This window comes from Mastacembelus armatus, chromosome 21 (assembly GCF_900324485.2).
Source record: "Mastacembelus armatus chromosome 21, fMasArm1.2, whole genome shotgun sequence".
Lineage (NCBI taxonomy): Eukaryota > Metazoa > Chordata > Actinopteri > Synbranchiformes > Mastacembelidae > Mastacembelus > Mastacembelus armatus.
This window is the reverse complement of record NC_046653.1, coordinates 25628556-25640744: the sequence shown is the minus strand read 5'-3', so window position 1 is coordinate 25640744 and position 12189 is coordinate 25628556. Positions and strand designations below refer to the sequence as shown.

The following is a 12189-nucleotide window of genomic DNA, read 5'->3' as shown; positions in this document are numbered from 1 at the left end:
ACTGCACATCAGCAATATACAGCTCCAGGACCAGGGACACCTGCAGAAGGTACAGAGAGAACAGAGAGAGAGGGAGAGAGCACAAACTAGGGGAGAGAGAGAGAGCACAAGGTTAGTGACATTCAATGGTGGAATATACATGTGAGGGGGGAGGAGAGGAAGAGAAGGGAAGGGAAGGTGGGGGGGGGGGGGTAGGGGAGCTCAGTGCACCGATGGTCCTCGGGCAGTCTTGGCCTATAACTAAGGGATGGTTCAGGGTTACCAGAAGGAAGCCCTAACTATATGCTTTGTCAAAGAGGAAGGTTTTGATTCTGGCCTTAAAAATACAGAGTGTGTCTGCCTCCTGAATCCAGACTGGGAGCTGGTTCCACAGGAGAGGAGCTTGATAGCTAAAGGCTCTGCCTCCCAGTCTGCTTTTGGAAACTCTGGGAACCACAAGTAGACCTGCACTCTGAGAGCGAAGTGCTCTACTGGGATAATATGAGGTCTTTAAGGTATGAAGGAGTTTGATCATGAAGGGATTTGTATGTGAGAAGAAGGATTTTATTCTGAATTTTATAGGGAGCCAATGAAGAGAAGCTAATAAAGAAGACATATGATCTCTCTTGCTAGTTCCTGTCAGGACTCCTGTCATTTTCACATAAGATGTTCCTGGCGCAAGTGAAAGAAGGCAGTTCTAGAGATTTGTTTTGTGTGTGAGTTAAAGGACATGTCCTGGTCAAAAATAACTCCAAGGTTTTTCACAGTAGTGCTGGAGGCCAGGGCTATGCCATCTAAAGTAGCTGGTGGAATATACATGTGAGGGAAAGCTTTTTAGAAAAGATGTTTCTGAGGTTTTTAGGCCCAAATATAATAACTTCTGTTTTCCATCCATCGATTCATTTTCTATACCCACTTATTCCTTCACCAGGGACGTGGGGATCTGCTTGAGCCTATTCCAGCTCTCTTTTGGGTGGAAGGCAGGGGTACACCCTTGACAGATAACTTCTGTTTTCTCTGAATTTAAAAGTAGAAAGTTACTGGTCATCCAGGCCTTTATGCCCTTTAAACACGCTTGAAGTCTGGTAAACTGGTTTGTGTTAGATACAGCTCCATAACTAACTTTTGTGCTTATGGAAGGTTCATCAAGGACATGAACGAAATGGAATCTGTCGCATAAATAAGATTGGAACCGTTTTAACGCTGTTCCTCTGATACCAGTCACATGCTACAGTCTCTGTAATAAGATGTTGTGGTCAATAGTGTCGAAGGTCTAGGAGGTCAAGTATAGAAGCAAGACCGTTATCTGATGCTAAGAGAAGATCGTTGGTGACTTTTAACAGTGCTGTTTCTGTACTATGATGTGCTCTAAATCCTGATTGAAAATCTTCAAATAGTTCATTCCTGTGTAAGTGGTCTGATAGCTGCTTAGCAACAGCTTTTTCTAGGATTTTAGAAATAAATGGTGTGAGGGAAATTTACACCTTGACAGACATCACGTCCCTGTGTGAATTCAACAAAGACTTTTGACACACCTTTGTATTTCATTAGGAAGCAGACGTAAAGTCATCGACACGTATGCTGTCCTGCTGGCATGATTTACATGTGAGTGACTCTGATGTGTAAATTAATGCTGCTGAGCAGATATGAAAGTTGATCATTTTCCGTGTTTGGGGTCAATCGGTATTTACCCATTCTGCAGATTGTTCTGGTGTGACTGCTGCTTTTGCCTATTAAACTTGCCATCCTATAACCTGAGATTTGCCTCCTAGTACTTTTTCCACAACAAATAGTAGGTTGGATATTGGTCTACAATTAGCCAAGACTCCTGGATCAAGACTAGGCTTTTTGAGTAAGGGTTTGATTACTGCAGTCTTAAAGGCCTGTGGTACGTAGCCTGATCCATCCATCCATCTTCTACCGCTTATCCGGGGCCGGGTCGCAGGGGCAGTAGCCGAATCAGGGATACCCAGACTTCCTTCTCCCTGGACACTTCCTCCAGCTCTTCCGGGGGGACACCGAGGCGTTCCCAGGCCAGCCGGGAGACATAGTCCCTCCAGCGTGTCCTGGGTCTTCCCCGGGGCCTCCTCCCAGTGGGACATGCTCGGAACACCTCCCCAGGAAGGCGCCCAGGAGGCATCCGAAACAGATGCTCGAGCCACCTCAACTGACTCCTCTCGATGTGGAGGAGCAGCGGCTCTACTCCGAGCTCCTCCCGGGTGACCGAGCTCCTCACCCTATCTCTAAGGGAGCGCCCGGCCACCCTGCGGAGGAAGCACATTTCAGCCGCTTGTATCCGCGATCCTGTTCTTTCGGTCATGACCCAGAGCTCATGACCATAGGTGAGAGTAGGAACGTAGATTGACCGGTAAATCGAGAGCTTCGCCTTCCGGCTCAGCTCCTTCTTCACCACAACGGACCGGTACACCGACCGCATTACTGCTGCCGATGCCCCGATCCATCTGTCAATCTCATGTTCCGTCCTTCCCTCACTCGTGAACAAAACCCCGAGATACTTAAACTCCTCCACTTGAGGCAGGATCTCTCCCCTAGCATGGAGATGGCAAACCACCTTTTTCCGGTTGAGTACCATGGCCTCAGACTTGGAGGTGCTGATTCTCATCCCAGCCGCTTCACACTCGGTTGCAAAACCGCCCCAGCGCACGCTGGAGATCCTGGCTCGATGGAGCCAACAGGACAACATCATCTGCAAAAAGCAGACATGAAATCCTGTGGTCCCCGAACTGGACTCCCTCCGGCCCCTGGCTGCGCCTAGAAATTCTGTCCATAAAAGTAATGAACAGAACCGGTGACAAAGGGCAGCCCTGCCGGAGTCCAACGTGTACTGGGAACAGGTCTGACTTACAACTGGCAATGCGAACCAAGCTCCTGCTCCGTTTGTACAGAGACCGGATAGCCCCCAGCAAAGAGCCCCGGACCCCATACTCCTGGAGCACCTCCCACAGGATGTCACGAGGGACCCGGGCGAATGCCTTCTCCAAGTCCACAAAACACATGTGGACTGGTTGGGCAAACTCCCATGAACCCTCGAGCACCCTCAAGAGTGTGTAGAGCTGGCCCAGTGTTCCACGCCCAGGACGGAAACCGCATTGTTCCTCCTGGATCCGGGGTTCGACCACCGGCCGGATCCTCCTCTCCAGCACCCTGGCATAGACCTTCCCCGGGAGGCTGAGGAGTGTGATCCCTCTGTAGTTGGAACACACCCTCCAATCCCCCTTCTTAAAAAGAGGAACCACCACCCCGGTCTGCCAATCCAGGGGTACTGTCCCCGAACGCCACGCGATGTTGCACAGGCGTGTCAGCCATGACAGCCCAACAACATCCAAAGACTTGAGGTACTCGGGACGGATCTCATCCACCCCCGGTGCTTTGCCACCGAGGAGCTGCCGAACTACCTCAGTGACTTTGGCCTGGGTGATGGATGGATCAGCCTCCAAATCCCCAGCCCCTGCTTCCCTTATGGAAGACGTGTTGACGGGATTGAGGAGATCCTCGAAGTATTTCTTCCACCGTCCGACAATAACCCCAGTCGAGGTCAGCAGCTCCCCACTTCCACTGTAAACAGTGTTGGTAGAGCACTGCTTCCCCCTCCTGAGGCGCCGGATGGTTTGCCAGAATCTCTTCGGGGCCGACAGGTAGTCCTTCTCCATGGCCTCACCGAACTCCTCCCATACCCGAGTTTTTCCCACCGTCACCGCCTGGGCTGCAGCACGCTTGGCCCTGCGGTACCTGTCAGCTGCTTCGGAAGTCCCACAAGCCAACCAAGCTCGGTAGGACTCCTTCTTCAGCTTGATGGCATCCCTTACCTCCGGTGTCCACCACCGGGTTCGGGGATTGCCGCCACGACAGGCACCCGAAACCTTACGGCCACAGCTCCTAGCCGCCGCGTCGACAATGGAGGTGGAAAACATGGTCCATTCGGACTCAATGTCCCCAGCCTCCCCCGGGATCTGGTAGAAGCTCTCTCGGAGGTGTGAGTTAAAGACCCCTCTGACAGTGGGTTCGGCCAAACATTCCCAGCAGACCCTCACAGTACGTTTGGGCCTGCCAAGTCTGTCCCGCTTCCTCCTCCGCCAGCGGATCCAACTCACCACCAGGTGGTGATCAGTTAACAGCTCTGCCCCTCTCTTCCCCCGAGTGTCCAAGACATACGGCCGAAGGTCAAATGACACAACTACAAAGTCGATCATTGACCTCCGGCCTAGGGTGTCCTGGTGCCATGTGCACTGATGGACACACTTATGCTTGAACATGGTTTTCGTTATGGACAAACTGAAGTCCAACAACAGACCACCACTTGGTTCGTATCGGGGAGGCCGTTCCTCCCAATCACGCCGCTCCAGGTTTCACTGTCGCTGCCCACGTGAGCATTGAAGTACCCCAACAGAATTATGGAGTCCCCGGTAGGAGCACCTTTCAGCACCCCCCCGAGAGACTCCAAAAAGGCCGGGTACTCAGCACTGTTGTTTGGCCCATAAGCCGAAACAACAGTGAGAGACCTATCCCCGACCCGAAGGCGCAGGGAAACGACCCTTTCACTCTGGGGGGGAAAACTCCAACACATTGCGGCTGAGCTGGGGAGCTATGAGCAAGCCCACTCCAGCTCGCCGCCGCTCACCGCGAGCAACTCCAGAGTAGAAGAGAGTCCAGCCCCTCTCAAGGAGCTGGGTTCCAGAGCCCAGGCTGTGCGTGGAGGTGAGCCCGACTATCTCTAGTCGGTACCGCTCAACCTCCCGCACAAGCTCAGGCTCCTTCCCCCCCAGTGAGGTGACATCCCCCCCAGTGAGGTCACGTACGTAGCCTGATACTAGAGATAAATTTAAGTCTAATAAAGATGAGTTAATTAATAGCAGGGTGTCTTTAAGCAGTCTAGTCGGGATGGGGTCTAAGAGACACGTTGATGATTTCGATGAAGCAACTACTGATGTAAATTCAGAGAGATCTATGGGAGAGAAGCAGTCTAAACATAACTGAGGTCCTACAGATGATTCAAGAGCTACTGTAGTAGAAGATTCAGTTATTGCAAGTATAGGAAGCATCTGCTGAATTTTATCTCTAATAGTTGTGATTTTATTTGTAAAGAAACTCATAAAGTCATCACTGCTGAGAGCTAAGGGAACACTGGGCTCAACAAAGCTGTGACTTTTTGTCAGCCTGGCTACAGTGCTGAAAAGAAACCTGGGATTGTTCTTATTTTCCCTCTATTAGTGATGAATAGTATGCAGTTCTGGCTTTACGGAGAGCTTTTTTATATGTTAGAAGACTGTTTTTCCAGGCTAGAAAAATTTCCTCTAAGTTTGTGGAACGCCACTTCCTTTCCAGCCTTCGTGATGCCTGCTTTAAGATACGAATATGTAAATTATACCGTGAGGCTAGTCTTCTCTGATTCACTAACTTCTTTTTCAGAGGAGCCACAGTATCAAGCGTTTCAAGTAGTGAGGTTACAGCACTGTCAACAATATGATCAATTTGGTAGGGAGTGGGATTGAGGCAGCTGCCCTCCACTATGTTTATATTTGGCATAGATGTAAATAAAGATGGAATCATTTTCTTAAATTTATTAACAGCGTTGTCAGATAAACATCTGCTGTAGTGGAATTTTCTTCCAAACGCTGCATGATCCATCATCTTAAATTCAAAAGTTATTAAAGGGAAAAACTATTAAATGTTCAATTTCGATGCCATAGGTCAGAACAAGATCAAGGGTGTGATTGAAACAGTGGGTGGGTTTATTACCATTTTGAGTGAAACCAATTGACTCTAATATAGAATTAAATGCAGTGCTGAGCCTATTATTTTCAACATCGACATGAATGTTAAAATCTCCCTCTATAATGACGTTATCTGAACTAAGCACTAAATCAGACAGGAAGTCTGGAAATTCAGTTAAAAACTCTGAGTAAGGGACAGGTGAACGGTACACAATAGAGTAGAACTGGTTTTTGTGTTTTCCAGTTTGGATGTGAGAGGCTCAGAGTGAGGCTCTCAAATGAGTTATAACTGTTCTGAGAATTAAAGTTTAATAATAAGTTTGAGTGGAAGATTGCAGCTACTCCTCCACCTCGACCTGTGCTTCGAGGAACATGACAATTTTTATGACTGAGGGGGGTTGATTCATTCAGACTGACATATTCATCCTGCTGTAACCAGGTTTCAGTAAGAAACAGTGAGTCAATTTATGATCAGTTATCAAATCATTTACTAACAGAGACTTAGGTGAAAGAGACCTGATATTTAATAATCCACATGACTATTCTGTTGTTCTATTCAATATGAGGAGTGGTCTTCATTTTTATTAGGTTTTTATGAATAACTCTTCTTCTGTTAACATCTGATTTATTTGATTTATATGTTCTAGGGGCAGACACGGCCTCCACTCTGGATTGTCAGGTTTTAGGTTGGCTAATAAACTCGGACAGATTTCTAGAGATGAGAGCTGCACCATTCAAAGTGGGATGGATGCTGTCTCTCGCTACCAGACCAGGTTTTCCCCAGAAAGTGGCCGAATTGTCTATGAAGCCCACATCATTTGCTGGACACCACCTAGACAGCCAGCGATGGAACGACGACATGTTCAGATTGGGGAGGGGTCCAGAGAAAACTACGGAGTCCGACATTAATTTGGCAAAGTTACACACCGACTCAACATTGATTTTAGTGACCTCCGATTGGTGTAATCGGGTATAATTGCTGCCGACGTGAATAACAATTTTTGGTAGGGAGTTTTGTCACCCGCTCTGGCCCCAGGAATACATTTGACTATGGTCGCTGGTATTTCTATTTTCACGTTCCTGACTATGGAATCTCCAATTACGTGAACAGGCAGGTGATGAGCCGTGGGCTTCTGCTTAGGAGTATGTTTCCGTCGGACCGTTACCCAGGCTAATTCTCCAGGCTGCTCCGGAGCTGCCCTTGGACCGCTAACAGACCCTGAGCTCGGTGGCTCCACACCTGCTAACGGGGCTGGGCTAGCTGGCTTTTGTTCAAAGGTGCGGAGCAGCGCTTCCAAATCAGTGATCCTCGCAAAGCTAACAGAACCTTGCGCTAATTACAAGTATCATTATCACTAAAGGAGGCAGACTATATGTTTATAATAACTAAACATGTGGCACACTGAGCAGGAGAGAGAGAGAGAGCGAGAGGGAAAAGCCATGTTACTAGCTAGCTAAGCTAACTGGTAGGCTAACAAGCGCTAAGTCTGGGAATAGCAATAAATACTGGTCAAAATAGAAAGGTACCAGACTAGCACCGGAATGTAGCGGTTAATGAATTTTTTAGAGTTTTGTTAGTTTTTGGGTGTGTTAGACTAAAACTAGTCTGTTGCCAATCTGTAGACGAACTATATGTAACCCCAACGTACTCTGGACGTCCCAATGCTCTGCGTTGTGTTTTGATGTTATAATAAATGGGGGTGTGGTGCAGAGAGCCAAAGTATCAGACACATTGGTTGGTTCAGGAATTGCAGTTGAGACCAGTTGCAGATGAAACAAGGCGGACTTTTTATTCGTTCTCCAGGGGTTCACACACACACACACACACTCTCTCGACATCTACAACCGCTGCTGTGCATTACCTTCCAAAAGAGTAACAAAAACTGTTCTGAGACAAAATATTTATAAGAACATAAACTGCACAGCTAAATGGCTAACAGGACGAATCACAACCCGGTATAACACAGTACCTGGTGTAACCTAAAACATATCCAAATTTATCAAACATCATTCAAACATTTTACTGAACACTCAAATAAACTCTTTCAGATTTTAACAGGTTTTTTTAGCACACAATTCGCCAGTAATATGTAGCACCACGGGAGCTCTTACCTTCCAAAAGAGTAACAAAAACTGTTCTGAGACAGAATGGCGCTCAGAACGAGATTCAGTCAGGAGCTACGGCATCCCAGGATGGACAATACGTCTAACTGACCCAAAACAGTGGCGTTGAAGCACCATCTACTGGCGGTAACTTTCTATTGCCCTACATAAAATACATAAAATACATAAAATTAACATCTCACACATACCTAACCCAAAATACATGTATGTCAATCATATGAAGTTTGTTTGAGCTGTACTATAGGGGAAGTCCTGCTGCTGGTCTTTCTTTAGCCTGCAGCCACAACTCTCTCCCTCTCTCTATTTTCCACTGGTCACCTCGCGTTTTGACCACTTGGGACTCAAGTGACGGTCTCTTTGGGGGATTTCGTTTCCTGGGGGGGTTTCTTCTTGGCCTACCAGTTTCCTGGAGGAGGTCCTCCTCTTCTTCTCAGCCTTACACTTACAGCTAACCCATCATCCACCGTCTCAGCTCCGGCTCCTTCCATGTCCAACTCTGTGTCCTCCTCTCTCATTTCTTCCTCCTGGGCCTCACTTGTCACTTGCTCAACTGGGAGAAACATGCACTGTGTTAGAAGGTTGCGGTGGACCACTCTTTCCATTCCACCCCCTTCTGGATGCACCACGTATACTGGCAGACCAGACTGTTTTTTCTGGACATTGTAAGGGTGTCGTTCCCATCTGTCTCCCAATTTCTGTCACTCCTCTACATGACACCAGCACCCTATCCCCCTCACAGAAGGTGTGGCTCCTGACTTTTTGGGCATAATACCTCTTCTGTTGCTCTTTTGCCCGCCGTGATGTCTGATTAGCCTGGGCATAGGCCTGGGAGAGGTAATTATGCAACATCTGGACGTATTCACTGTACTCACATGGTTCCTTTGTTGTGGAGAGCCCAAAAACCAAATCAACCGGGAGTCTGGGATGTCTCCCAAACATTAGGTAGTATGGGGTGTAAACCATTGAGTCGTGCCGTGTACAGTTATATGCATGTGTCATTGCCTCCACATGCTCATGCCACCTGGGTTTTAGATGGGGCTCTAAGGTTCCCAACATGTTCATGAGGGTACGGTTGAACCTCTCAGTGGTTCCATTGCCCTGCGGGTGGTAGGGTGTTGTGTGGGTCTTTGCGATGACTGTTCATTTGCACAACTCTTTCAAAATGGCACTTTCAAAGTTGCGACCTTGGTCCGCATGCAACTTGGCTGGAAACCTAAACCGGCAAAAGAAATTTTTCCACAACACCTTAGCCACAGTGCTAGCCTTCTGGTCTTTGGTGGGATATGCCTGTGAATAGCGAGAGAAGTGATCTGTTATGACCAACACATTTTCTATGCCGCCTTTGGACCTCTCCAGACACAAAAAGTCTACACAGATCAATTCCATAGGGGCATTGCTGTGGATGCTGATTAGAGGGGCCTCTTGTCCTGCTGTGGGAGTCTTCCTCAGACAGCACCTTTCAAACTGTTCACACCAAGAATTAATGTCTTGAAACATTTTTGGCCAATGAAATCTCTCCCTTATTGCCTGCACAGTCCTCTCCAGTCCCAGATGTCCGGAGTCATCATGGAGGGCCGTCTTGACTGCTGTGTGGAACTTTTCTGGCAGTACCAACTGTTCGATATTTTTGGTCCTCAAAGCATCAGCATTAGTGTTAGTTTGCCCCTTTCGATACTGGATGTCGAAATAGAAAGCAGAGAGTTAGGACACCCACCGCAGGCCTGTAGCATGCAGTTTGGCTGAGGACATCACATACTTTAAGGGATTGTTATCAGTTAACACTGAAAACCGGCGGTCATAAAGGTGGTCATAAAACTTATCAGCGACAGCCCATTTAAGCGCCAGGAATTCCAACTTATGTGCAGGATAGCTTGTCTCAGGTGGGCTCAGGCCTCTGCCAGCGTAGGCTATGACTCTCTTCGTACCAACCTGCATCTGCGCCAGCACTGCACCAAGCCCCTCTCCTGAGGCATCTGTCTGGAGCAAGAAAGGCATGTTGAAATCCGGGTAGCCCAGTATTGGAGCAGTTGTTAGTTTATCCTTCAGAGATTCAAATGCATTCTCACAGTCGTTAGTCCATAGAAAGGAGGTTTGGAGGAGGGCTTATGTGGTGCTCCCCTCTTTTTCCTCCTTTGGTCACCTGATGTAAGGCGGTACAGCGGGGCAGCCAAAGTGCAATAGCTCTTCACATAGCAGCGGTAATATCCGGCAAACCCCAAAAACTGTAACACTTCCTTTCTTTTAGCAGGCCTTTTCCAGGTTTTAACTTTGGAGATCTTGTGCGGTCTGTCTTGATCCCTTCTGCACACACCAGGTGACCCAAGTACTGCACCTCCTTCCTCATGAGCTGACACTTTGAGGGCCTGAGCTTCAAGCCGTGCAGTCACAGCCGGTCAAAAACCAGCTGCAACCTCTCTAGGTGTTCATCAAATGTCCTGGAGAAAACGATAATGTCTTTAAATCAGGAGATGGGTGAAGTTTAGGTCCCCAAAACAGCAAGTCTTCAGACTCTGGAATGTGGATGGGGCATTCTGTAGGCCAAACGGCATCCTGTTTGCTTCGAACAAGCCTATTGGTGTGCTGAATGCTGTTTTATGGTTGTCCTGCTCTGCGACTTCCACCTGCCAGTAATCGGAGGTGAGGTCTACCGTGGAGAAGTATTTTGCTTGTCCGAGGGCCACCAGAGCTTCCTCTATCCTTGGCAGAGGAAACGTGTCTCTGGTAATGTAGGAGTTTAGTTTTCTGTAGTCGATGCAGATTCTCAATGACCCATCCTTCTTGGTCACGACCACTACTGGAGAAGCATACGGGCTCTTACTGGGCCGGATTACCCCTGCTGCTTCCATCTCTCTTATCAACTTCTTATATCTTGCCACTGAGATGGTGGGATTTTGCGGTACGGCATTCGAAAAGGTTTTGCATCTACTAAGGGGATAACATGCTGCACTGTTTTTGTGTGTCCATAGTCCAATGGGTGTTGAGAAAACACATCTGCATTCCTGTCCACCAGCTGATGAATGAGGCTGCGTTGGTGTTCATCATCCACCGCAGCCTCGTTCAGATCGACATCGCATCCCTTCACTACTTGGTCAAAACTCAGACATGTCCCCCCATTCTGATGCTCACTCTGCTCCCTGTGGGCAAACTCCACTACATTATCCACCAGACAGATAATGGCCAGCTGTGTGTGTGTGGTTTAATAGTAATGGCATGCTGCGACAAGTTCAAAACTCTCACAGGGGCACAACCCCTCTTTACGTCAGCCAGGACTTTGGGAACCAGGAGGTCCTGGGGGACTTTAAGGGATGCATGGCTCTCTTTCAGAGCTGTGTAGATCTTTCTCCTCGGCCCTGCACCTCAAGTCCCGCTGGGATGTGGATTTTACGGCCAGTGTACACAGCAGGACCCACCATGTCGCCACTTTCACTTTGACCTGAGTTCCCAGCCTCCTGCAGGGCTGTATAACATTCTGGATGCCTTTCCTTCACTTGATGCAGGAATTGTTGGCCATAGACTGCTTGTAGGTGGCTTCTGGAGGCCCGGAAGACATTAGTACCCACTAGTACCAACTAGGGGGTCGGCTGAGTGGTAGTCAGAGTCTGGAACCACAGAGGTAGGGACATCCTTATAGTCCTTCCCAAGCACTTTCAGTCTGGTGTGCAGGACAATATGATAGGGCACATTCTGCGCTGCTGCTCCCTCTATTGGGATTTTGGAAGGCTGTAGTTTTTGTGTGTTTAGATCTGGATGGCTGCACCAGAAACCATGAGTAATACTAGTTATTTGGGTACCAGAGTCAATCAAGGCCCTGAACTTTAGTCCATTAACCTCCACCTACTAGGGAGGTTTGATCCTTTCTACTGTCAGTCTTTGTTTTTGGTGGGTGGGGGCCTTGCCGTGAGCCCGTGGTTGCCCCGGAAACCGTGGGCCTCACCAGTTTAAATTCTGCATTGAATGGGGTGTCCCACCCCTCTGCGGGGATTGTAGGTTGTCGCAGTCCAGTCCCCTCTGGGTGTGGAATGTGCAGGACAGCTTGGCAGACTCTAGCTATGTGTCCCCGCTCTCCACACCTATGACATGTGATGCCTGGGCTCTGCGTGTTGCTCCTCTGTGGAGAGTGGGAAATTGACTGGGTAGCAGGAGGCTGTGGAGGTTTATGGGGTGTTATCCTGGTCTCCAGCTGCGACAACTTAGCCATTTGCTCCTCCTGGCTCATAGCCAGCCTCTTGACTATCTCAGTCAGTTCTGCTAGTTCAGAAGCATGTCTCTCCCTCTCTGATTTTGTGTTGGCATTGCATTCTGGTGTGAAATGTACTTGGGACACTGATCTCTTAGTTCTACATTGGGGCTGGAA

The 12189-nt window shown here is 48.4% G+C and overlaps 1 pseudogene; it reads right to left on the bottom strand.

Annotated features, from left to right (window-relative positions):
* Nucleotides 1-274: 274 nt before the first annotated feature.
* LOC113123172 (uncharacterized) lies at nt 275-9830 on the bottom strand (annotated as a pseudogene).
* Between the last annotated feature and the right edge of the window lie 2359 nt (nt 9831-12189).